Source organism: Argentina silus, assembly GCF_951799395.1.
Source record: "Argentina silus genome assembly, chromosome: Y".
NCBI classification, from domain to species: Eukaryota; Metazoa; Chordata; class Actinopteri; order Argentiniformes; family Argentinidae; genus Argentina; species Argentina silus.
Window position 1 is genome coordinate 38704104 of NC_139654.1, and position 27932 is coordinate 38732035.

The window sequence follows — 27932 nt, forward strand, 5'->3', positions numbered from 1 at the left end:
ATGAGCCGACGTGTTGGAAATGTAAACCCATGGGTCTCTTACCTATTCACCTTACCCCTATGGCGTACATTTAACAGACAGACAAATATTGAGAAAAAAACTATACGTAAACAATGACGCAAGTATACCAAAAGAAAACTAAATGTAAATAAGTACGTCGGAGGTTTCGAACAACTAAGCAACAGCGAATCGACAGCAAACATAAGCTACGGTACAACTGGGTCGACTCCCGAGGGGAAGGCCAGCGGAGCTTTTAAATGACACGGACAGCCCTCTGATTGGTCAGGAATGGTGATGACTGATTGGGACGAATGGCCAATTGCTGACGGACACCTGAATGTAGAGTGACAGGTCAAGGGAAAAACAGAAGGAAACACAAAACACAACAAGGAAACGCACATGTAGGAGTGGGAACGTAACAATGCCAAACAAGAATACAAGGCTACGGATAACAGACGCAAGGGAATAACTTACAGAAATTCAAAATAATCAAACAGGAACCTTAAAGGGAAACTTTCTGATTAGAAGTGAATGGGAGAGTAGTGGAGCGCCTCCTCACCTTGAACTATGAGATCATGGGGTTCTCACTCTGCTTCAGTAAGGACAGGTCTAACCGTCTCTGGTCGTCCTCTAGTCCCTGTAAGGATAGGAACGTGCACACACACACACACACACACACACACACACACACACACACACACACACACACACACACACACACACACACACACACACACACACACACACACACACTTATGAGCACTGAACAATCACACATGTTGTCCTGTGGTAAATCATGAATCATTATATTACTAACCAAAACATTGAACATACCACAAAAATAATGACAGGTGCTTGCTAATATGCATTCTGACCAACTTGTGCAGCTCAGTGGCATTCTAAACGACCTGCTCCTTCATTTTAAGCATTTAAATCACAGTCCTGGTTGTCCGATCACAAGTATTATCCGATTACCAGTATCAAGTCCTAATTTACGGAAACAAGTAATATGAGATCGGCACACCCCTCATCGGCATGTGACCACCAATGTTGGGTCTAATCAATGGCGTCTATTCACACGGTCCTGGTTACCCGTTTGTTCTCTGCCTCTTTGACGGCCTGGTTAACATAGTTGAGTATCTTCCTGCAGCAGTCTCCTGTCCTCTTCACCTTGTCCCTCTCCTCCATCTCCTCTAGGGGTCAAAAACAACAACCAAACGTCAACCAGTCATCCATCAACTCATCATCTCATTGTTAATGTGGGCCGATAAGTGCACTACACCAGAAAGTGAGCAAGTGTTTTGAGCTGGAGGGGGTGGGTTGGGGGGTGTTAGGTAAAGGGGGCGGAGGTGCAAAAAAGGGAGGTGAAAGAGAAAGCAGTTTTAAAAAGACAAGGTTTAAAAAGTGTGCAGGTGAGGCGAAAAACATATAGGGGGCTTGTAGGAGAACCTCACCACAGGAACATACATGAATTGTAGTCGTTGTGAAATCGTAGTAGTCTATGGTACGTGTGTACTTGGCTATGCTCTCAAGCAGTAGAGGATACTTGGTCAGCCTCTGCATCTCCACAGGAATGATGTCCTTCAGCTGCAGTCGGCGACACTGGCGGTTACTCTCGGTTATTCTCCGCCGTACCGTGGTGGGCGGACAGAGAGGCGGTCGAAATCCACATCAACCTGCTCAGACAATAAAACTATAGGACACTGGTTAGAAGACCCTAGCCTACCTAACTTGCGGTTACTTTCCTGATTCAACTTTGTGTCTACCTTCTTGATTCAACTTGCTTTACCGTCCCTGGCTCCCCCTTCCTCTTTCATCGTTAGCTGCTCTGCCTTTTTCTTGTTGTGACCGTCTAATTGTCATCTCAGATTTCCATCCCCAAACCTTCCAATCTACCTTCCGCGACCCGTTCCGTAACTTCTTTATCTTACCAGCAGCATGGTACAAACAGTCGACCTAGCCCGGTTAGGATTTTCAACTGCCGACTCGGTCAAACCAGGGATTTACAAACAGTCGACCTCAGCCCGGTTTAGGATTTTTAACCGTACGAAACAGTCGACCTAGCCCGGCTAGGACTTTTCAACTGCCGACCCGGTCCAACCAGGGATTTCCAAACAGTCGACCTCAGCCCAGATTTATGATTTTCAACCGTACAAAACAGTCGACCTAGCCCGGCTAGGACTTTTCAACTGGCGACCCGGTCCAACCAGGGATTTACAAAGTCGACCATAGCCCGGCTTAGAATTTTCGCAAGCACCTAGTCCTACACAGATTTTTAATTCACAAATATTGTGGACTCACCTCTTCCGAGTTCAATGTCTTTATGGACTCGCCGTGCCTGAGAACTCCGTCCCTCTCCTTTCAGGCGCCTTTCTCTCAACCTTTGCGTTCCGAACATTCAAAGGGAGGATTTCGGATCCAGGAATATATCCTGTCCGTATACGAGTTTTGACCTTCTTGGCAGAGAGACGATGAACTCAGGGCAGACGGTCCCGTACGAGCCCCCAAATTGTGGTGAAAGTCTAGGATTTACCACTCTGTACTTCAGCTCTTCGGAGGTAAGAATCAAGAAACAAGTCCTGAGTAGCCACAATATCTGAGTCCGGTATTTATTGCTTGCAAATAAGAGACAAGAGCGTAACAGCAGCCCAGCGTACATCCGGGGGTCTGTTCAGCACAAGTCTGAAGAGACGATTATCAGGGTTGCCTTTTATACAGTTTAAACATAATGGTAGGCGCCGCCAAGGCTATCGGCTGATGGGCTTGTGCTTACATGAGAGAGGGCGGGAGAGAATGAACAATGGGGAGACTTTCTTACTGATCAATCAGCGCTTTCTTACTGATCAATCGGCATTCAACATTTCACACCTATCGGCAAGATATGTCTGTTCCCCCATTACTGTGCTCCCTCACCACTCCCTCCGAAATCACCGCTGTTCATATGGTAAATTATACAGTGCTTCTCAGAACAATGGCTATAGAACTTTAGAGGTGTGGCAAGAGAAAATGTAATCACAGTATTTACACAAGTTGTATCAAAAGAAAGTGTATAACCTGAAAACAGTTAAATCAATGTATTTGGTAAAAAAAAGCTCCTTCTTCGAGCCGGATTTGAACCAGCGACCTAAGGATTACTGTTATTGAACATACAGTCCTGTGCTTTACCAACTGCACCAGGGCTGGGGAAGACAAGTTTGTCTGTTAAGGGGGGGTAAGAAGGTGTGAAAAAGAGGGAAAAGAAAGAGAGAGAGAGAAATTGAGGCTTCTTTTCCATTATCTACTAGTTTATTTGTCAGTATGTAGTCTAAACGATTAAAGAAAAAGAAAAAATTACGCCTTTTCCGTTTTTTGAATAGGGGGAAGAGTGGATTCGAAGGTCACTGGTTCGAATCCCACCAGCACCAGAAATAAAAACAGGCAAAGTTTCCCAAAGTGTTGTTTTGTGTAAATTCAAGATCCCTTGAGCCAATATGTTGCTTCTTGTGACATAACAAACAGACGTTTATGTACACTCGCTGTTGTTTGACTGCTATGGGCCTACAGGTCTGTTACTTGTGTGTGTGTGTAACTTTGTTTATGCATCTGAAATTATCAGTTATAAAATTATCAGACCTCTGTTTCTTTCTCTTATGGACTGCATCACTCGCTATTAGCAATGTGTCAAATTGATTGAATAAAACTCAGATAAAAGATTTATATTTGAAAATAGAAATGTTTTTATTGAAATAAACACAAAAAACCTGTGAGCTGCCTCCTACACATTGGGCAGCACACCCTGACCTTCCACAGATGGTAGGGCATCCTCGCCAGGAGCCTGTGGGTGAAGAAGTGCTCTGGTGTTGGGGCCTGGTTGTAAATGAGCACTGGTATCGGTGCTCGTACCAGAGCTTCAAGTTTGGCCGCAGCCTCTGGTTCTCCCACAGAGTGGAGGCAATCATTGGCTGGCTGCTGAAGACATACAGATACAACAACAATCGATACCACTGATAATGGGATCCTTTTTCAGCATGACAAATATGCTCAATGTCATGGCATATACAACCTACCTTATATCTGTTTAATCTGTTGGTGTATTTCTCAGACAAACTTCACCTTCTGGTAGAGAGCATACCACCTCTTCTGACTGGGGGCTGGCCTGTCCTCTACATCAGAGGGCCAAACCCCAGTGGTGGCAGAGGTCTTGAGGCGAGACAGCCACTCACTGTCCTGTCCCCCATGGCCCTGTGCTTCTTGGTCGCCATCTGAGGCCAACAAGAGGAAGAATGTCAATCTAACTGTCAAAGTCTGTCATGGGACTAGGAGCAATATATCTAACTGTGAAAGTCTATCATGGGACTAGTATAATCAATGAAATCTGTCTACCTGTCATCAATCATAAGCCTTTATCACCATACACTTAATTGTCAATAAAAATGGTTATGAATCAAATCAATCTGTCTAGAATGGATCACTCTCTGCACTTAACGGTAAAATGAAAAGACACAGCGGACAGTTTCAACATTTCGGCAGCAAACAAGTGACAAAACACATATTTCATCATCGGAGATCTTATCTTAGTGATTCAACTAATATAAGGAAGTTATTCAAGTTGGTTTTAGTGACTTGACACAGATTTTCAGCAATCGTACAGCTAGCTTACCTTAGGTAGCACTCGAACTCGCTCTTATCCGTCTCTCGTTAACAGCGAACTCATAGTGTGTTGTTATAAACTGATTAAAGTATTAATTCAGCATAACATTTCCATTGATCAAATCAATATATCATTCAATCAAGTTTTCAGCGAACGTAGAACTAGCGTCTGTCTCTCGTCAACAAACAACGAGAAGTGCTGCAAGTGTGTTGCTATGAACTGATAAGACAAGAAAGTATTAATATATATAAACAATTCCATTGATCAAATCAATATATCAAGCCAGGTTACCGGTGTGATCTGAGCAGTGTGACAAAAGCCCACAGTTAGCCAAACGTCACCCGCCCACAAAATGGCGCACAAATGGAATGGAGCGCTGCGATTGGCTCTGCTAATGGGCAGTAATGGCGCACTAACGGAATGGGGCGCTGCGATTGGCTCTGCTAATGGAGCTAATAGAAAATGTATCAGCCTTACGTGTTCTGTCTAGCGCCAGCCGGGCCACTTGGTATTGTCAAGAGCCTCCTTGAGACCGAGGATTATTGGAATAATCCCCCTTCTGAAGCTCTGAGTGACATTCCCAGGTGGAAATGCAGGTCGGGAGAGGGCCAGATTTTCGACAGGGGACATAGCAGAGAGGGAGAAAATAGAGATTAGTGTTGGCATGCCAGAGACCACTCAGTACACCAGATGAATTAGTCTGACCCTCTGGTGTCTTTAAACTCAGGATGCCACTACCTACCAGTCAATTAAAAAAAAACAAAGAAACATCAAATCAAATCTACTTAACCACAGAGTTGGAGAGCAGTGTTGGGATTCATTTATTTTTTAAAACATGCACAACGTTAAATTAGCGCCAATAGGCGGGCAAAAATATTTTCGGTTGAGTGGAGATAACGATCATCAGCTAGCAATAGCAAAACATCTTTTCATATACATTTACATTCATGTTTTTAAAATGCTTTTTAACAGCCAATTAGAAGGCTTGATATTAACAGCCAATAAGAGGGCTGTATTTAACAGCCAATCAGAAGGCTCGATATTAACAGCCAATCAGGGGGCTCTATTTAACAGCCAATAATGCTATTATACTGTATTTAACAGCCAATCAGAAGGCTCGATATTACAGCCAATCAGAGGGCTGTATTTAACAGCCAATCAGGGGGCTCTATTTAACAGCCAATCAGAAGGCTCGATATTAACAGCCAATCAGAAGGCTCGATATTAACAGCCAATCAGAAGGCTCGATATTAACAGCCAATCAGAGGGCTGTATTTAACAGCCAATCAGAAGGCTCGATATTACAGCCAATCAGAGGGCTGTATTTAACAGCCAATCAGAAGGCTCGATATTAACAGCCAATCAGAGGGCTGTATTTAACAGCCAATCAGGGGGCTCTATTTAACAGCCAATCAGAAGGCTTGATATTAACAGCCAATCAGAATGCTCGATATTACAGCCAATCAGAGTGCTGTATTTAACAGCCAATCAGGGAGCTGTATTTAACAGCCAATCAGAAGGCTTGATATTAACAGCCAATCAGGGGGCTCTATTTAACAGCCAATCAGAAGGCTCGATATTAAAAGCCAATCAGAGGGCTGTATTTAACAGCCAATCGATATTATCGATATAATATATACCTTACAAAGGACCACCACTGGAACAACTCCAGATGGAACTAAAGCAGTACATGAAACAACTAACTGAGATACATAAAGTTACATATTCACAGGAAAAAGACAAGCAGCCGGAGCCGGAGCCGGAGCCACCCCTGCCCAATCCGATAACTCCAGGAGACCAGGTGTACATCAAAGTCTTCCGGAGGAAGTGGAACGAGCCAAGGAGAGAGGGACCGTACAAGGTAGTGCGAGCCACCCCCACTGCAATACAAGTCCGAGGGAGTCTAACCTGGTACCACTTGAACCACTGCACCAGGGTCCCGAGGCAAGAAGAAAAAGCAAACCAGAGAAGAAGACGAAGGAACGGGTAAGATCGTACAGGAGCACAGAGGAAATGAAGGAACAGGTACAGAGGCTGAACAGGGGCCGGAAATCCAGCCCCCAGCCGAACGGGAAGGACAGTAGAGCCTGGGGGATCCTGGGGAAGTGACTAGTGATATATAAAGTAATAATACTAATCTATATGCTGTCCCAAATAGAACAGGCCCTGCCTAGAGAATTGAGTCAGGAAGTGAAGCAAACACAGGTTGAAACCAAAAGAGATAGGGACAGAGAATATAACGTAAATACATTATGGGAACAGGCAAAGCAAAATTATTGGTATAAATGGGGAGAGTTTACAGCCCAGTCAGTAACAGAAGGAGATTGCCTCATGTGTTGTCCATCACCACTTAAAAAACTACGAGTTGTACCTAACTCACACACATACCAGGCATGTGTACAGTTATATAAAAAGTCCTGTCCCATAGAAGAATCAAAACGACCATATTGTCCAGCCGAATGTTTGGGTATCTTAAGCAACACCAGATACCAACCGTTTTATGATCAAACTTTTAGAGACCAATGCAGAAAAATAGATGTGAGAATAGATGAGAAAAAGAGGGAGATCCCCGGATTCAATTGATTGGAAGCAAAAGTTTGAATGCTTCGACAAACCACTTAACATAACATATGGCACCGCAAACCTGGGGAAATTTAAAGGGGACTGTCACGTCACGTGGCACCCGTTGTACCTTGGAATATGGAACAACCTAGGCCAAAAGTAGCTTATAACCAAGCAATATACGAATGCGACCCGTAAGGTAGTACTAAAGTAGCCCTAACATGTTTGAGACAGAAGAAGAAGTATCCAATGAGAGGCGCAGGATAAAACAAGATAGGCAAAGAAACTGTTCTGGACCACTGGTACTGAGATTAGGGGCTCCTGGGGCACCAGGAGGCATACCTCTAATCGATATATATCTTAGCCAGAATGAGCCAGTGGCAGATTACTATTGGGTATGTGGAGAAGGAAGGCTAATGGCGGCATTACCCGCTGATTGGTCAGGAATATGTGCTAGGGTTCGGAATCGGAATAAATATCATGACTTTAAAATACCTCTCCGCACGTTTTAAAGTTTGATCAGTCTAAATAGCTTGAACGCTGTAGGAGGAGTAGCATACCAAAAAATCGGAAGAATTGGAATAATAATGATAAGAAAAAGAAGAATAAGTATGAGCAATAACAATAGTTAGACTCTCTCTGAACCACTCAATATTTGTTGTGAAACAACACAGCACAAGTCTAAAATGCATGTAGGTGACTAGCAAGCTAGCTAGTTCAAGCTAAAGCTAACAATGCTACCATTGCTACTAACTGACAAATAGTCATGCCATTACCCAGATACATTTGTTGACTGTGTCTACTACTGTAAAATGTAATTAAACGTCACATACCCGCTTCGAAGTCGCTCTCCTCCCAACGGGAGCCCTGCAAAAAAGAAAAACAACAACAACAACCTGTCGTAGAAACGGCTGCCCCAGTCCACGCACAGCCAATCCTGAAAAACACGAAGGCATTTTTCAGGCCTTCCTTGCTAATGCTAATGTCGTAGACTTTAAGTTATAATACTTAAAAATAAAATACCGTTAACCAGAGCTGTTGATTCATTCAAAGACTTTATTCCCGCAGAACATGTAGCCGACCCCGTTATCTCCTCAGTCACCTGTCTTTATAGATTTCACACAGGTTAACGCCTTCTATTCAACGTGTTTCTGATTCCTGTCTACATACACCAATAACATTCAAGAACTACATTTCGTCATCAAGTTGTCTAATCAGGCCTTTTGCCTTTTGACTTTGTTTATTACTTAATAGTCTTAGTCTTGAATGTTAGTCTTGGTTGCGATAAAAGTTTCCTCTGCACAGCCTCAGCTTTTAACCCACTAACAAAACGGTCACGGAGTGCATCATTAAGATGTGCACCAAACTCACAATGAGTTGAAAGTTGCTTCAAAGCTACTATGTAATCAGACAGACTCACCTTCTTGTTGATTTTTTTTTTGGAAAACGGAAACGTTCCGCGATGACAAGCGGTTTCGACTTGTAATGCTTACTGAGCGACTCGCTTAGCTCCTCGTAGGTTTGTGTGCTAGGTTTTTCAGGACTGACTAAATTCTTTAAAAGTCTGTAGGCATCCGCTCCGATTACCGACAGAAACACGCTGACCTTTTTGTCAGTGTCCACCTCGTTTGCGATCATCCACTGTTCCAGTCTTTCCAAGTAAGATTCGAAATCTTCCTGTCCTTCTTTGTATTCAGCTAACGCACCGATTTGGAAACTAGCTATCTTGCTAGCTTGTAGTCGCCTTTAGCTACTTAGCTTCCGTTTGCTAGCCTCTTTCTTTCGAGCTACAAAGTTCGTTTATTGCGTTCTACTTGCTGCAAAGTTGTCTCTCGTCACTGGGATCATCTTTCATTAGATATCCCATCCTCGTCGCCAAATTGTAATATATTTAGAGTTATATATATTCACGGTTTCAATAACGGAGACCGAACATTACGTGGGTGCTCGTTTACTGATCAATTTTAAGACAGAGTACAGCGCATGTGCACAACAGCTAAGGACTCTTACACAGCCAATAGGGAAAGCCCTTATTAATACATTGGAAACACAAAGTTGTAATAATGCCAATACATTACAGTGACGTATTTTTGTGTACATTAGTGACGTATTTTTGAAAAGTGTTGAAAATACATGTCATGCATCATTATTACAGAATAATTAGTGCTACTGACAATTGTCGTTGCTAGGATTGCGTCTTTCTTGTGCCATTTCCCCAGCAACGTGTGTGTAAGACTAGAGTGGTAGGTTAGAACAGAGCCAAATAAGGTGTAATTAAGCCATTACAACAACAACAATCAAATGACCACACAAACCTGACATCACTGTCCTGCCCTCCCATCAGGCAGAATATCTAGCGTGTGTGTGAGTGTTGTACATAGTCAGAAGGTAGTCCTAGATGATGTACCAGGAAGAACGAAACCCAGATAACAATTCCCAAACCTATCACTAGGTAACATAGAGTAGGCCATTAGAACACAAATCCAATAAGTGTTGTTCAATATGCTTCAGCTGGGTAGTTGAGACCTAGTGACTTTGGAGTCTGCTATTGATGTCTGTCAACATGAAATCTGTCAAGAAATCTGCCTTATTTCACTCTATGGGAAATAGAAATAGAAATTCAGTAAAGTGTCTTATTGGTCAATAATGGTCTGTAATGAGAGTTGGTGTCATTACAGATTCACACAAAACAAACTCAAGCAGTAGTCAGTCACCATTTCAAGTTATATTTAATAGTCTAGGACAGTTCAGATTAAAATACATGTTCATCTGGGTTTAAAGGTGAGAGCATAAAACCTCTTCTGATAGAGAGGGACTTCAGAAATGTAATTGGATATAGGGCCATCCCAGATTTTGTCCACAGCCACTCCCATGGCAGTCATAAAAAACAATTCAAAAAAACATTGCTAATGCTTATATGTGAAACACCAAATTTCCTGATTCATGGCTCATTCTGAGAATTGGAATCATATACCAGCTATATACTAACTATGTATAACTTTGGTTTGTGGTCTCACTGAGGTCCAGCTCTCCACCCAGGGCACTGCAGAGGGACTCAGCACGCCTCACCGCCCCCCTCTCACCGGGACCAGGTACAGGAGCTGCAGGAGGAGGGCTTTGCTGGAGCTGAGGGGAGACAGAGGAGGGAGCATACATTGTACAATGAGAAATCCTCCTCATCAGAGATCAGTGTGTCTGTCCTTACGCCAGGCGGACTGTGTCTAAGTGGAATAGCTGGTCTAGTCTGGCCTCCTCCACCTCACAGTCTTAGTTAAAGCTAAAGCTAACAATGCTACCACCGTTGCTACTGACGGACTAACAGTCATGCCATTACACAGATGCATTTGTTTACCACGTGTCTACTGTAAAATGTAATTAAACGTGACATACCTGCTTCGAAGTCGCTGTACTCTCAAAAAGAAAACAGGAACAACAACCTGTCGTAGAAATGGCAGTCCGCTATCCATGCACTCCCGCAGCCAAACCTGAAAAACACAGAGGCATTTCTCAGTACCTTTCGTTGCTAATGCTCATGGCTTAGTTATGCTAGCTCTCAGAAAACCAGCGGGTTCTCCTCAATGTAAACATCAACAGAAGTGTGTTGCTGCGTAGCGCTGGATCAACCATTCCATAGAATGCTGCTCATGTTCTATTTCTAGAGGTCACATGGTAACGCATTTTTGAAAAGGCTTTATGATGCATGTCATCTATGATTATTATGAATTATTTTCAAAACTGTGTGTTGCTATGCAACCTTTCAATATAGAACATTAGCAACATTCTATGGAATGTTCAATCCGCTCCAGATAACAACAAACTTGAGTTGATGTTTACATCGACACAAACCAGCTGATTTTCGGAGCAAAACGGGCTGAAAAATGCCTCAGTGTTTTTCAGGTTTCTCTTTGCTGGAGCTGAGGGGAGACAGAGGAGGGAGCGTACATTGTACAATGAGAAGTCCTCCTCCCTCCTCCTCATCAGAGATCAGTGTGTCTGTCCTTACGCCAGACGGACTGTGTCTAAGTGGAATAGCTGGTCTAGTCTGGCCTCCTCCACCTCACAGTCTTGTAGGATGAGCTCTGTGCTGTGTCCCTCTGCTCCTATGCTGACAGGTCCACAAAGGAGGAGCAGGAGAAATCCAGCCTGTGCTGCAGAGCCCTGAGCTGCTCTGCTGCTGCCCCCTGCTGGATGTGTGAGGCAGTGCAGCAGTGGAGGAACCTCAGCAGCAGCCTCCTGTCAACACTGCAGCAAGGGATACAGGGTCAGCTGTACCTGGTGGAAGACCTCGTTGACGAAGATGATGTTGTCCCGCCAGTCGGACAGCGTGCTGCTGTTGGAGTGGCTCTTCTCTGGCTCGGCAGGCCCGTTGGGCTCCCCCTCCTCTCCAGTCCTTCTCCTTCCCCTGGAGAATTGCACAGAACTTTTTTTTTATAGATTGGAGTGTTACAATTTCTTTAGCTGAGTAGTTTTACTGAGTTAATACCTATGTCTGATCTAAATTTCATGTGAATGGCTGCAATGGAAATATGTTGAATTAAACATTTGTTGAATACTTATTTCCCCCACTGTATATACACACTCACCGAGCACGTTATTAGGAACACTATACTATACTGGGTAGGGCCTCCCTTTGCTCTGAAAACAGCCTCAATTCTTTGTGGCATTGATTCCACAAGATGTTTATAACATTTCTTTGACATTCTGGTCAATGATGACATGATTGCATCACGCAATTGCTGTAGATTTTTCAGGTGCACTTTCAAGCTGTGAATCTCCCGTTCTACCACATCCCAAAGGTGTTCTATTTGATTCAGATCTGGTGGCTGGGAAGGCCACTGAAGAACACAGAACTCATTGTTATGTTTCTGAAACCAGTTTGAGATGACTTTTGCTTTGCGACATGGTGCATTATCATGCTGGAAGTAGCCATTAGAAGATGGGTAAATTGTGGCCATGAAGGCATGCACATGGTCAGCAACAATACATATATATATATATATTTGTATTTATTATACTACAGCATGTATTATACTTCATCACTTTCATATTTATTTGTGTCTCTGTGTGTGGTTTACATATGTATGTATATATAGTGTGTGATTTTCTCGAATTGTAGGACATCAGCACTTATTACCGTCTACCTTTTTCTAAAATTAATTAATTAAAATTAAAATTAATTGTGATGTTAATATATCACAACACTTACGCATGGCCACTTTATTATGGGGGTTTTACGTCCTGTTATCTCTAATTGTCTTATCACTATGCGTATTACTAATTTATTACATGTCCCCAGCATTTTCTTTTTATCTTAAAATTGTTATTATCTATTTATATAGGCAGGCCTATATTTGCACTTTCGCCCACGTAGCACTTCATCTCCTAAAGACCATTTGGGAAGACGTGATATGTGCACCCTAAGATATCTAAGTGTCATTTCGATGAGGTCTGTAGCTGAGGCCATAAAGCACAGCAAACAAATAATCATGTGTTTAAATATCCTTGTCGTTTTGAAAAATTACCATTGTCACCTGCACAGGAATGCCATGCGGCCAACATTGAAGAAATGTGCTTCTCGAATCTGTCATTAACACTGTTTTCCACACGCTTTTTTCATTGCATTGCCATAATATCAGTTGGTCATTGATGCCTCACGAATAACGACAATGCGTCGAAAATTAAAGAAATGTAAACATGAATTATGTTATTACTGTCGAAGCATCGAAAAGCTGTATGCGTAAAGGCGTCTCACAGTGGCTTGCCTGAAACAAAAACAAAGGAATTTGTAGCGCCCCTTTGCTGGTCTGGGCAATTAATAGGGGTGGCTAACCTGAATTCTTTAAATAAAATGTTATCTCTAACTATTATTGTATTTTTACTTTGTCTGTTCACATTAACACAGTCCCACCAATTACTTGTCTTTTGTTATTTTATTCAAATCAGTCCTCTTTCATTTATATTAAATCCCCAAAATAGAGTACATGAAATGAAATACAATAACTCTTAACATGCACATACAAATATCCAAATGTAAATGGTAAACACTGTAAACCTCAATGAAAAGAAATAAAACCTATTCTAAAGCCGGCAATGATAACTACGACAACAATACCAAAGTCCAGTGCGTTGCAGGCCTGGCGCGTGTAGCTTGCGTGCGTTGTAGCTCACCTAAAATGGCGGCTCCTTCACTCTCACGAGCTAGACGACAAAAACCAAACTCCCAGTTCCTTAAGCCGGCAGCCTCGCGAAGCTCCTTTCTCGGCAACCGGGGTAGTTTTCTCAAACGGCAGGAATCTTTGGTGCTACTGTCTCTCCCGGTGGCTATCGACGTTTTGAACTCCCGTGTTGGTCGAACACACAGCCCATAAGCCCCCGAAGAAAAACTAGCTCTCTCACTGTAGGCTAGGCTAAGCCAGGTGGTTGACCGTCGGAACGGTTACTCCTCTGCAGAGAAATTGTTCCAAAACAGGTCATACGCCGAACGTAATAACTTATAAGATGCACGGGTTGTGCACTCGCATTATTACCTTGTTCTAAACACAGAAATAAGTGGGCTACCTATTTCCACAATATTAACCTTACTCAGCACAGCAGCATATTCCATGCGTTTTCTTTCTTCGCCATCCCGGATCTAACTTCTCCTTCTCATCCACCTGACACCTGACCTTCATCTCACTTTTTCATTGGCTCATGAAAATAAACAAAATGCACAAACTTTACATTTGAATCTTTTCTGACAGAAATCAAAAATAAATTCCTTTACAATATTGCCAGCATTGTGAACACAGTATTTAAGAAAACAAAATACATTTTACATCAGGTAAATAATTCAATACATGAACTTAACCCATGAAACTCTATTCAATATCAAACATAGTAATAGTTTTACCCTTTTTAAGTCCTATGTATTCTATTAATGAACTTATTCTATTTATACTATTTATTAGTTCCTATTTATTAATCAAAGAACTTTTAATAGTTAGGCCTAATTTTCCATAGGGCTACAAATTGGAGACACGTGCTTACAGGGGCGTCGAACCGGCGGCTCCCCTTGATGGAGCAAAGTTGTTACATTGACAAAGACAAGCTCCGCGCTCATGGGCAATTTATAGGGGGCAACTGTGCTGCGAGTATCTAAGCAGTCGTATTGACTGGATGAAATGCAATGTTTCAAACAGATCTGATGAATTCACCTGCTTTGAAAAAGTGTGCGTCAGGGAGTGCTTTTGACACGAAGCAAAAATCTACAGTCAAGCGTCCTTCAGCAGACAGCCTTGTGTTCTTTAGTCATGAGACTTGTCAAAACGGCAGAAAAAAATGGTCACAAACGAAATATTGTTTCTACACTTAAAATGAACAAAGAAAAAATGAGCTAGCCTGATATAACTCATGTTCATGACGATGCAAATGTAAAGAGATTTCGAACTGTTCTGTTGCACACGTTGTGACTCATTTTATTTTTCTACAAGAATCATTTACCATGACGGGAATCGAACCCGGGCCGCCCTGCGTTAAAAGGCAGATTCCTATCCGCTAGACCATTTGGGAAGACTTGATATGTACACCCTAAGATATCTAAGTGTCACTTCGATGAGGTCTGTAGCCGAGGCCATAGAGCATACCAAACAAATAATCAGGTGTTTAAATATCCTTGTCGTTTTGAAAAATGACCATTGTCACCTGCACAGGAATGCCATGCGGCCACCATTGAAGAAATGTGCTTCTCAAATCTGTCATTATAGTAAATTTAAAGACAAATACTAGCCTTAGTAATACCACACCTAGGGGAAAAGGTCACAAGGACACCAGATGGTCCTGGAACATCTCAGAGGGGTGAGATCACTTAGGTGGGGGCTGACTAGGGGGTATGGATGCTTTGAAGTAGAGTGGTATACAGCTGTGTAAACATGATCAGGTGATCTGGGGACAGGATGGATGGGTGATAAACACAGTTGTAAACAGCCAAGACAAAAGGGCTTTAGAAAACAGCCTAGATCAATTGATCTCTACAGTAGACTGATCGGCACCAAGCCAAAGGGGGCGTAGCCCCGGGATGACGAAATGTAGTTCTTGAATATTATTGGTGTATGTAAACAGGAAGTAGACGTTTGTTGAATGAAGGTTGTTGACCTATGTGAAGTCTATAAAAAGACAGGTAACGGAAGTGAAAAGTGTGTTCAACTTTGCAAACCTGACCCGGCTTTGTTCTCTGTGAATAAAGTCTCTGAATGAATCAACAGCTCTGGTTAACGGTATGTTATTTCAAAATACCATGATTTAAATTCCACTACATCATTAACGACTGTTTTCCACACGCTTTTTTCATTGCATTGCCAGATAATCAATTGGTCATTGATGCGTCACGAATAACGACAATGCGTCGAAAATTAAAGAAATGTAAACATGAATTATGTCATTACTGTCTAAGCATCACAAAGCTGTATGCGTAAAGGCGTCAGGAAGACATTCTCGAGACTGCACCTGTAGTGTGTTCACTGTATGTCCACAGGAGTGTAAAGAGGATCAGGCTGCCCTGATGATGGAGGCAGCAGGACCGGCAGCTTTCGCAGCCTACACCCCACTCCCACAGAGGACATCAAGACGGGCCAGGCACACGAGAGAGAGGGCCAGAGTGGCTAAAGAAAGAAAGGAAGAGAAGGAGGGTTGGAGGAGGGAGATGGAGGAGAGAGCGGAAGAGGTGGAGGGAGCCCAAAACCTTCTGCATAAGGTGAAGGAGCACACCGATGCAGAGAAGGAGAGGCTGAAGGAGGAGAGAGAGAGGGTGGACAAGGACAGAGAAATGGTGGACAAGGACAGAGAAATGGTGGAGAGGAAGAGGAAGATAGTCAACCATCTTAAAGATAATATGGAGAGGAAGAGGAAAGTGTTGGATAGAGACACTGAGAAAGTGAATGAATGCAATGCAATACTCAGTCGCATTCAAAAGACGCAGGAAAATAACAAAAAGGATTTGGAGGAGAGGATTGTCCAGTTGGAAATAAAGGCGAAAGAGGTGGAGGAGGTGGAGAAAGTGACAAAGGAGATGGAGGAGACTTTCCAGAGGGAGATGGAAAAAACAAGAAATGAGATGAAGAGGAGAGAGAAGGAGGTGGAGGAGAGAGAGAGGGTGGTGCAGGAGAGAGAGAAGGAGGTAAAGAAGAGCGAAGAGAGATTAAAGATGAGTGAGAAGGAGACCGAAACAATGGAGGTGATGAAGAGAAGGGTAGAAGAGGTCGACAGAGAGATGGAGAGAATCCTAGAGGAGAAAGAAATAGAGGTGAAACAAGTGAAAGAGAGGATGGAGGTGATGAAATGGGCAGAGGAGGAGAGAGAAAAAGACAGGAATGAGAAGAAGAAAGAAAAGGATATTGAATGGATGAGAAAGGAGTTGGAGGCGGGTATGAAGAGAGAAGAAGAGATGGAGAGAGAGATGGAGAGAATCCTGGAGGAGAAAGAAAGGGAGGTGAAACAAGTGAAAGAGAGGATGGAGGTGATGAAATGGGCAGAGGAGGAGAGAGAGAGAAACAGGAGTGAGAAGGAGAAAGAAAAGGATTTTGAATGGATGAGAAAGGAGTTGGAGGCGATGAAGAGAGTCGAAGAGATGGAGAGAGAGATGGAGAGAATCTTGGAGGAGAAAGAATGTGACGTTAAACACGTGAGAGAAGAGATGGATGTGATAAAGAATATGTTGGAAAGGAGGGAGAGTGAAGTGGAAGAGGAGATGAGAAAGATTACAGAAGATGTCGTGAAGTGGATGAAGACAGAGATGGAGAGGGAGATGGAGAAGATTGAGAAGGAGAAAGAAAACGATATTGAATGGATGAGAAAGGAGATGGAGGCGGGTATGAAGACAGTAGAAGAGATGGAGAGAATCCTGGAGGAGAAAGAAATGGAGGTGAAACAAATGAAAAAGAGGATGGAGGTGATGAAATGGGCAGAGGAGGAGAGAGAGAGAGACAGGAGTGAGAAGGAGAAAGAAAAGGATTTTGAATGGATGAGAAAGGAGTTGGAGGCGATGAAGAGAGTAGAGGAGGCCGAGAAAGAGATGGAGAGAATCCTGGAGGAGAAAGAAATGGAGGTGAAACAAGTGAAAGAGAGGATGGAGGTGATGAAATGGGCAGAGGAGGAGAGACAGAGAAACAGGAATGAACAGGAGAAAGAAAAGGATATTGAATGGGTGAAAAAGGAGTTGGAGGCAATGAAGAGAGTAGAAGTGGTCGAGAAAGAGATGGAGAAAATCCTGAAGGAGAAAGAAGATGACGTTAAACGCATGAGAGAAGAGATGGATGGGATGATAAATAATATGGTGGAAAGGAGGGAGAGGGAAGTGAAAGAGTTGATGACAAAGATTACAGAAGATGTCGTGAAGAGGATGAAGACAGAAATGGAGAGAGAGAAGGAGAAGACTGAAAAGAAAAGAGTAATGGCGGCGAACCTGGAGTTTGCCAGAGAGAGCATGGAGAGGGCTTTCCATAAAGGGAAACAAAATACAGGTATGCCCTCCATTATCTGCTTACAGTGCATTCTAAGCATGATCATTTTGGCTTCTCAAATCACCTCAAAATAATTTAGATTTTATCTATACAAATGATAAGACAATTTTTCTCTTTCAGATATTTCAACACAGAGACAATTCTGGAAATCCACAACTATCCCAAACTTACTACCACAATAACTACCCTGCATACTACCACTATAACTACACTTGCCGTTTCAATTCTCTTTCATTAAAGTCATATTCAAAGGCAAACTGTGTGTCATGTTTGAAATGCTGTATTTTACAAGTTGCATAGCTGTAAACTATGTTGAGTGATGATGAGTTTAGGAAGAAAAGGTATGTAAAAAATGAATACTCCTGCACACACGATTGTTACCTCTGCTTATTTATTGTGTCGACGTTTCGGTTTATGACCTTTATCAAAACATTTTTATCTGTGAGGTCTGTATTCCTAACACCACAAAAAGACAAAGTGGTGGTGTTTGTGTTTTTTACATTTACAAGTTGAGGAAGAAAAAACATGGCACATGTATGCACATGGGTTAGATTAGAAACAATCTGGGTAAACCTTAATTTGAAGAGGTATGCATGAGGTCTGTTATGTTTTTCTCTATATCCCATAATATTGATTACAATGATCAACATATTTGTACCCTGAAAAGAACCCAAACTGAACAAGTTCCCCATTATAAGTACCTGGGCATTTAGATAGATGATACACTTTTAAAATACATGTTGAAAAAGTGATCAACAGTTTGCGAGTTAGACTTGTACTTGTTTTGTAAAGAAATGTCTTGCTTCACCTTTGATAATAGGAGGAAGATTGTCTTGGCAACGCTCCTCCCTGTTCGTGATTATGGTGACACAATTTAAAATCACACGACAGCCTCAATTCTTAAACCACTAGACCCGATTTATCACTCTGCTCTGCAGTTCATTTGTAGGCATGTTTTCTGTACCCACCATTGTCTTTTGTATCTGTCTGTGGGTTGGGATTCTTTGACGTTGAGAAGGGCTTATCATTGGATTTCATCTGTATATGAAGCAGTTCTTTTAAAACTCCCATTTTACCTCACATCATTGCTTTTATGGCGACTTATTGGCGATCAAACTTGCAGCTTGTTACTATTTAATGTGCTACAAGTGATTACAGAATTGAGAAGAACGTTTTAGCTGCTGTGCTCCTCAGATATGGAATGATCTTCAGGCTAGACTGAGGTTGGAGCACTTGGTCCCTTACACTTGTACCATCATCTGCTTTTTAGTGGACAATATATGCAATAAATACCTTTTTTACACAAACATCTTGAATCAGAATGGGTCAGCCCTAGCCTCTTACACAAACAGGGTCAGAGTCAATGGGTACAAAACTGGAGCAAACGTGTGTATACCAAGATACTGTACCTCGACTCCTTTCCATTCCAAAAGAAATGTGTCCCTTTCCCTTCACTCAAATGTTGTGGATGACATGTACATAAAGCCACACACTGATGCAGGTGTGATGTTATGAGAGCTTTAGCATTTAGCATTTCCTGTGTTCAGGCGTTCTATTCACTTCTAATAGGACAAATGAAGGTACACTTGCCTCATAAGGCTCATTCTTGTTTCATTTGTCCTATTAGCTCCTACTGACCTCACTTTACACAGACACAGAGGAGGAGAGACTCAAACTCATTAGAAGTTTATTACTGGATCAGTTTACAAAACAAAACAAAACTGCATGGAGCGTACAGTACAGCAGAGCTTGGAGTACCAGACATGAACACACACATCGGAGCTGTCACAGTGGTATACCTTGGATCACACACAGACACACACACACACACACACACACACACACACACACACACACACACACACACACACACACACACACACTCACTCTCTCTCAGGGCTGCATGCGGATAGCTCCATCCAGTTTGATCTCCATTGATCATGGGGTTCTCAGCCAGTGATGTCACCAGGTGGGCAAACTCTGCAGGGTCTCCCAGGCGCGAGGGGAAGAGCACTTGGCGGGCCAGGAATGAACGCACCTTCTCAGGTAAACCCGCCAGGAGAGGAGTGGAGAACAGACCTAAGGAGAGGGAGAGAGAGGTTGTCTGATATGGAGAGGAAGGGGGTGGGGGGGGAGTGTGTGAAAGAGTGCGTATGTATGTGTGTGTGTTTACTGACTGGGTGCGATGGTGACCACACGGATGTCCATGGGTGCCAGGTCTCGGGCGATTAGTAGAGTCATCCCAACAATACCCCCCTTAGAGGCTGAATACGCAGCCTGACCCACCTACAAAGAGAGACAGTGAGAGTGAAGGAAGGGGCTGTTGAGACAGTGTTTGTGTGTGTGTGTGTGTGTGTGTGTGTGTGTGTGTGTGTGTGTGTGTGTGTGTGTGTGTGTGTGTGTGTGTCTGTGTGTGATCCAAGGTATACCACTGTGACAGCTCCGATGTGTGTGTTCATGTCTGGTACTCCAAGCTCTGCTGTACTGTACGCTCCATGCAGTTTTGTTTTGTTTTGTAAAAACTTTACTCATCACTCTGATCGTAGTGTAAGAAGTTTTAATAAAAAATATTATTTGTTAGTTAGTTAGTTGTGATAATACATACAAATGATAGTATTGATAATTACAGTTATCTAACAGTTTCAATGATACCTATGACTTGATCGTTTTGCTTTTGTTTCAAGTCAGATTGTTGATTTATATTTGTTCTGACCAGGTATGGATACTGGCCATATGGAATATTAAAAAAACTAGGCATTCCTTGTCTCAAACCCATCCCTTTCCTCGGGACGATGATGGGATATAAGAAGGTTTGTAGAGATTAAGCCCATAAACAACAACATTGTAGACTCATCCATGATGTGTGTTGTTGTGGTGAAAGCCTTGGGAGCTGAATATGAATTGTTTTACCCAGAAAAATGGGCAATAAAGCTTTTGAACGAAAACGAAAAGAGAGGAGTGGGAGCCGGTCTGTAGTGGAAAAGGGCCATCATAAACTAAGCCACAGTTCAGGTTTATGACAAGCATTTATGATCTGGCTATTTTTTTGTTTTGTTTTTTGTTCCCAGGGTGGTTTCACCAATTTTGACACAGAGAGCTTCCAGAAATATGGGAAACTGTGGGGGTGAGTCTGCTAAACTGATCCTGGTTATTGTTAACTATGATGGATATATATATCTCTCAGTGTCTACAGTATACACTCTTAAACCAGGCGGACACTGTGCGATTTTCACAAACACAGACGATCCAACCGACGAAATGGTCTCATACACCAAGACAAATGATCTGTCTTGATGCAAGTACACTGCCCAAGCAACAATTTCATGCTTCCACATTAATAATTTGAATCTGTTATTGAGCGATTTAAGTTTTAAGCTTTTAAGTATTCTGTAGTATGGTCCCAAACACAACTTGTGCGTTGCCAATGTTTGACAACATCCTGGATTCTTATTGGCTGAGGCTCCTATATTGCCTCTGAGCACGTCTCAAACTGCATGAATAAAGAGGAGCCACGACATGTCAGAATTCAAATCGGAAGTGATTGTGTCTTCCCTCCATGTCATTGAAAGGGCAAAAATGTAATTAAAAAAATAAAGAATAAAAGGGTTCTAAAAGGATTCTTTGGTTGAATAACTCTTATGGGTTCCATTTGCAGTGCCCTGCGTAAGTAATGGGACAAGCATTTTTTCTTCTTTTGCATTATGCAAATGTCCAAATTAAGCACTCGTATTTGTATGCAAAAGTGCAAAAGTCTGTGACCCATTGACCCAACCAGACGCTGGGTATCTTCTCTGGTAATGCTCTGCCAGACCTATATTGCAGCGATTGTTGTTTGTTTTTTTAGGATGTTTTGCCCTCCTCTTCAGCAAATTAAATGCATGTTCTATAGGATTCTATAGGATTCACTTTTTGGCCCTGAATAATTTCCTAGTTGCTATGGCAGTATGTTTTGGGTCATTGTCCTGCTGTATGGTGAAATGCCGTCCAATGAGTTTGGAGCAATTAAGCAATTAAGTTGTACTTGGACTGACAAGATGTTTCTGAACACTTCTGAATTCATCCTCATCAAAGGAGACAAGTGAGCCAGTTACAGTGGAAGCCATACATGCCCAAGCCATAACACCCCCTCCCCCATATTTCACAGATGATGTGGGATGCTGTGGATATTGGGCAGTTCCTTTTTTTCTCCACACTTTACACTTGCCATCACTCTGGTACATGTTTTTCCAGAACTCTGCAGGCTCTTTTAGGTACTTTTTAGCAAACCGTAACCTGGCCAGCCTGTTTTTGTGGCTAAGTAGTGGTTTTCACCTTGCAGTGTAGCCTCTGTAGTTCTGCTGGTGAAGTCTTCTGCGGATGGTAGTCTCTGACTCATTGACGCCTACCTCCTGGAGAGTGTTCCTAATCTATGGGGCAGTTTTTTTTTGTTTGTTTTTTTAATTATGGTGAGCATTTTTTGGTTATCCACTGGAAGTCTTCCTTGCCATTTGCGATTTCTTAGCTCACCAGTGCTTTCTTTCCTTTTAATGAAGTTCCAAACTGTTGATTTTGGTAGGTTTAAGGTTTTGGCTATGTTTCATTTTTTTCTGATATTTCAGCATCATAATGGCTTCCCTGACTTTCAATAACATCTCTTTGGTCCTCATGTTGACAAGACACCAATAGCAGACTGCACAAATTATGTGATGGAACACACCTGACGAACACACCTGTCAAGCCAATTGTCCCATCACTTTAGTGTAGCCTGAAATAGGGGGATTATGCATAAAAATGTTGTAATTTCTGAATGATAAACCAATATGTACACAAATAACATCAAATAAAAGATGAGAATCTCTACGTTCTCATTTCAACTCCAAAAAGAAGAAAAAATGCTTCACTGTCCCATTACTTTCGCACGGTACTGTATAACCTTCTGTGGAAAAGGGTTCTACATGGAACCCAAAAGGTTTCTTCAAAGGGAGAGTAGAAGAAGAACCCTTCTAGGTAGCACTTTTTTTCTAAGAGTGCAGGATCTGTGATGGGTCTGTCTGTCTCTATCTACGGTATATATCCGCTTGAATGCCACAGCCTATTTGAGTATTGTTGCTGACCATGTGCATCCCTTCATGGCCACAATTGACCCATCTTCTAATGGCTACTTCCAGCATGATAATGCACCATGTCACAAAGCAAAAGTTGTCTTAAACTGGTTTCATGAACATGACAATGAGTTCAGTGTTCTTCAGTGGCCTTCCCAGGATCTGAATCCAATAGAACACCTTTGGGATGTGGTAGAACGGGAGATTCACATCTTGAAAGTGAACCTGAAAAATCTGCAGGAATTGAGTGATGCAATCATGTCATCATGGACCAGAATCTCAAAGGAATGTTTCCAACATCTTGTGGAATCAATGCCACGAAGAATTGAGGCTGTTTTGAGAGCAAAGGGAGGCCCTACCCAGTATTAGTATAGTGTTCCTCATAAAGTGCTCTGTGAGTGTATATCTAACTATCTTTGTTTTTGCTGGTCTGTAGGATCTATGATGGCCGTCAGCCCATCCTGTGTATCATGGACACAGCCATGATCAAAACCATCCTCATCAAGGAATGCTACTCCCTTTTCACTAACAGGAGGGTAATACGCTAAATTGAAGTTGTTGTATGGGGAAAAAAACATAAGGGCTCCTTAAATAGATAATATCATTGTTATTATAGCATTATTAATATTCGGTTAATCTTGCAGTATATAATAATAATAATTTTTCTAGAATATCTATCTCAACGGGCCTCTGTATGACGCCGTGTTTATCGCTGAGGATGATGCATGGAGACGGATCCGCAGTGTCCTGTCTCCCTCCTTCACCAGTGGGCGGATCAAAGAGGTACAGTCCCATCTCTCCTCTCCTTCTTTCATTCATTCCTTTATACAACACAAATAAATGAATGACTAACAACTCTGACGCGCGTGTGTGTGTGTGTGTGTGTGTGTGTGTGTGTGTGTGTGTGTGTGTGTGTGAGAGTGTGTGAGAGTGTGTGTGTGATTTGTACTATGTGTATAGTGTGTATTCATTGTTGTTTGTTGTTGTGTGAAGCAGCAACTTTAATTAATTAATCCAAGACAAATTTTCATCCGGGACAATAAAGTATATTTGATCTTATCTTCGATAAGTTCAGTGGTCAGATGACAGAGTATAGAATAATAGTTCATCTTTGGAGTCACTTATTCTTTGACTATATACATAATGTATCCTGTATGGATGTATATTCTCAGGCTATATAAACATTAAAATAATTCCTGTTTCAAACATGATATTAATATATGTTTTGCACATATTAATCCACGTATCAATCATGATATTTTTCCATGTATCCTTCCCAACTCAGATGCTCAGGATCATGAAGCAGCACTCTGGTAACTTGGTCAGCAATCTGAAGAAGACGGCTGATAACGATGAGCCCATTGAACTAAAGGAGTGAGTATTTATCTCCGAGACGATAAGGTGAATTTGTAATTTCAGTGAACTCCCCCTTTAATTTTGTGGTTGTGGTTCTGGTGGTCAGAGATTGTGTGGTTGTGTTCCAGGTTCTTTGGACCATACAGTATGGATGTGGTCGTCAGTACTTCATTCAGTGTCGACATCGACTCCCTCCACAACCCCTCCGACCCCTTTGTGACCAACATCAAGAAAATGCTCAAGTTTGACATCTTCAGCCCACTGTTCCTCACAGTCGGTACAACTGCCCCCATATAGCTTTCAGTCATTTTGTGCTTAATAAATGAAGCTATTGATTTCATTGATTAGACTGACATAAACCACACTGCCAATGGTTTGCGCTCTACTCATTTGATAAACACATGGGCCGTGTCCAGAACCAACCTCTAGTTCCTAAATGCTGGACACTTGGAGATCTGAGTGGATTGGATACAGAAGTGTCTAGGGATAGAGCCTAGGAGTTGTTTCTGGACAGGGCTGTGCATTGAATAGGATTGGAGTCACGTATCATGGTATTTCCTGTTCCTGTTTGTAACCGTGGCATTTCCTGTCCGTCCAGCATTCTTCCCCTTCATGGGTCCTGTTATGGCAAACATGGAGGTATCCCTATTCCCTGCCTCGGTCACAGCTTTCTTCTACGCTGTCTTTCAGAAGATCAAGTCCAATCGCGTGGCTAGCACCAGGAAGGTATGTAAATATAACTGATCAAATATACGATCTTCAGCCAGTATTGTGTAATACAATTGTAGAGATTTGGTAGCATCTGGTAGTTCTCATGTGATTTTGATCTGACGTAAGCCTGCTTCCAGAGTCGGGTAGATTTCCTGCAGCTGATGATAGACTCGCAGAAAGACAGCAACTCAAAGGGAGAGGAGCAGAGTAAAGGTGCCTGCCTTAAACACACACACACACACACACACACACACACACACACACACACACACACACACACACACACACACACACACACACTGTATACTAGCATCTAACACACACATACAGTACCTGCCTCAAACACCTATACCTACAAACACACCGTGGAAATACTCTACTTCGTCCCTTTCTCACACCTACCACCCCATTTCTCCCACTCTCCCTCTCCTCCCTCTCATTCTCCCCCTCTCTCCATCATCATAGGATTGAGTGACCATGAGATCTTGTCCCAGGCATTGATGTTCATCTTTGCTGGCTATGAGACCACCAGTAGCTCTCTGTCCTTCCTGGCCTACAATCTGGCAACCAACCCTCACATCATGACCAAGCTGCAGGAGGTGATAGACACTGTGTTTCCCAACAAGGTAACCCCTCTGCAGACTCCTATATAGTACTATTCATGTGGAACAGGAAATATGATAGTGACAGTGTTTTAGAGGGTACTGATGAGTGTGTAACCCCTGTGCACTGCAGACTCCTACAGATGGTTAGATAGGTGACAGTATTTTGCAGTGTGCTAATGTGTCTGTAGCATCCCTGTGCAGACTTCTGCCCAGTATTATTCATTTGAAACAGGAAGTAGATAGGTGTTGTTGGAATCTTCAGAATACTTAAAAGGCCAGTACCTGAGGACCTGAGGGATCTACAGGGTATATACCTTAAAAGCATGTCTGACATGCAGTGGTGTGCATGACCATAGAGTGATTTCTAAACTAATGCAATCATCTTAAAATAAATTATAAAACTAACAGGTAATCAGTGCAGAGACTTGTGTGATATGTGCTCTCCATCTGACTCGTGCTGCTGCATTTTGTATCATTTGCCAAGAGCTTTCTTTGGTCGACCAGACAGGAGAGTGTTACAGTAATCAAGGCTGCTAGTAATACAAGCATGCATTTGTCTCTCAGTGTCAGCCTGGGAGAGGAAAGGTTGCACCTTTACAGCTGTGTTCTGTAAAGGTCCATGTCCAGGTCTTTCTAAAAGCTTCCTAACGGTTGTAATGACTATCTTTAATCGGTAGCGATCAGGGAACAAGATCCCTTATAATAAATCCCTTATGAATAAATATTTCATTTACGAACGCTGTTTTGGTTCGGAAAACACGCTTTTTAAAATGCAGTGTCCTACCTGACATTCGGTTTGCATATAAACATGTTGTGAGTGCCAGGGGTGTTCTAGGGGAGTAGACTGACCTTTCTCTGGTGGCTGCCTCTCCCAATCGTGTGCACATGCAGAAAAACAACAGCTAATGTCCAACACTGCAAGTTCATTTCGGGGGGATATATTATTATTAGGGAGGATGTTGTTGTTTGGACAACTTCAGACAGAATTTCTCCACGATGGCAGATTTCCGGCAAACTTACTTTATTCAGTGAATTATTATTTATAATAATTATAATAATAATTCATGTATAACAAAAAAGCAAGACACTATTACACATGTACATTGAAAGTAATGGCGTTCTGTATGCGGGTGTCATGAAATTAGGCTATGCAGATTAGAATAAGTATAGTACTGTGTTCATTTCCCCCCAAAAAAACACAAAAAACTAACAGCTCTTCAGATTTGCGACGAAAAAGAATTAGTTCTGGGCTACGGCTACGTGAACGACCAATCACTAGTGCTCATGTGAGTGTAATATACCTGTGCAGGCTCCTATCCAGTACGAGGCTCTGATGCAGATGGACTATCTAGACAGCGTTATCAACGAGTCTCTCAGGTTGTACCCCATCGACTTGAAAGAGTCGCCAAGAAATCTGTTGAGATCTGCGGCATCACCATCCCCAAGGGTATGGTCATCATGATACCCATCTGGACCTTGCACCGTGACCCCGATGTGTGGGAAGACCCAGAGGAGTTCAAACCAGAGAGGTAATGGGCCACATCTTAACCACAACCACAATATCAATCACAACAGCAACGATAAGAACAGTGTTCCACAAACAACCATAAAACAAACCTAAATGCGACGACCAAACACAAACAGGTTTCTTCAACCATGTATAACCATCATATTACTGTGATTTAATTGATATGTTCTTTAACCCCTCCTCCTCTGAACTCTCCGTGTGTAGGTTCAGTAAGGAGAACAAGGAGAGCATCGACCCATACACCTACATGCCGTTCGGGTTGGGCCCACGGAACTGTATCGGGATGCGATTCGCTCTGGTATTGATGAAACTGGCGATGGTGGAGATTCTACAGAGGTTCAACTTCACCGTCTGCAAAGAGACAGAGGTGAGACAAAATAATGATACAATGATTGTAAATATAATTTTGTACCTATGACTTTGTTGCGTTTCTATATGTAGCAGAGGTGATTTTGGAATCACACTCGGGTGATGAGGTAGCCCTGCCTGAGACATGTAAACTGAAGTGTCGCCCTCAGACCTTGAGGATGTCCTCTTGGCTTAATAGTAGCGTTTGTGTCTTCCACATGGGAGACCCGGGTTTGAACCCCCATACTACAATTCTGTACTTGCGTACTGCATGAGTATGTACTCCCCATTTAATTTCCCAGATTGCATTTTTCAGTACTAGGCGCCAATCATCCTCAGTATAGGCTACCTACTAAATGATGGAAGTGTGAGATTTAAAAAAAAGCTATTTGTATTTCTGCAAAACTCCCTCGAGACTTCATAGGGCCATTTTAATGTATGTCGACCCAAGAGAGGTTGTCCAGGAGTTTGAGTTTATTTGAATTTATAGTGCAATGCTACCCGAACGTAACAGTGACACTGTAGGTAACATTCATAGTGTAACGCTGACATCTGTTTTACTCGTTCCTTCATACTTTAACTGTGTGTCAACTCTCACCAGATCCCCATTGAGATGGA

The 27932-nt window shown here is 42.4% G+C and overlaps 1 pseudogene across 1 annotated transcript; it reads left to right on the forward strand.

Moving 5' to 3' along the window:
* Nucleotides 1-27384, forward strand: LOC310824111 (cytochrome P450 3A27-like; annotated as a pseudogene). Its single transcript has 9 exons — nucleotides 1-21; nucleotides 20754-20809; nucleotides 23203-23302; nucleotides 23436-23549; nucleotides 24052-24140; nucleotides 24251-24392; nucleotides 25307-25459; nucleotides 26748-26967; nucleotides 27171-27384. The product of its transcript is annotated as a cytochrome P450 3A27-like (transcript).
* Nucleotides 27385-27932: the final 548 nt, after the last annotated feature.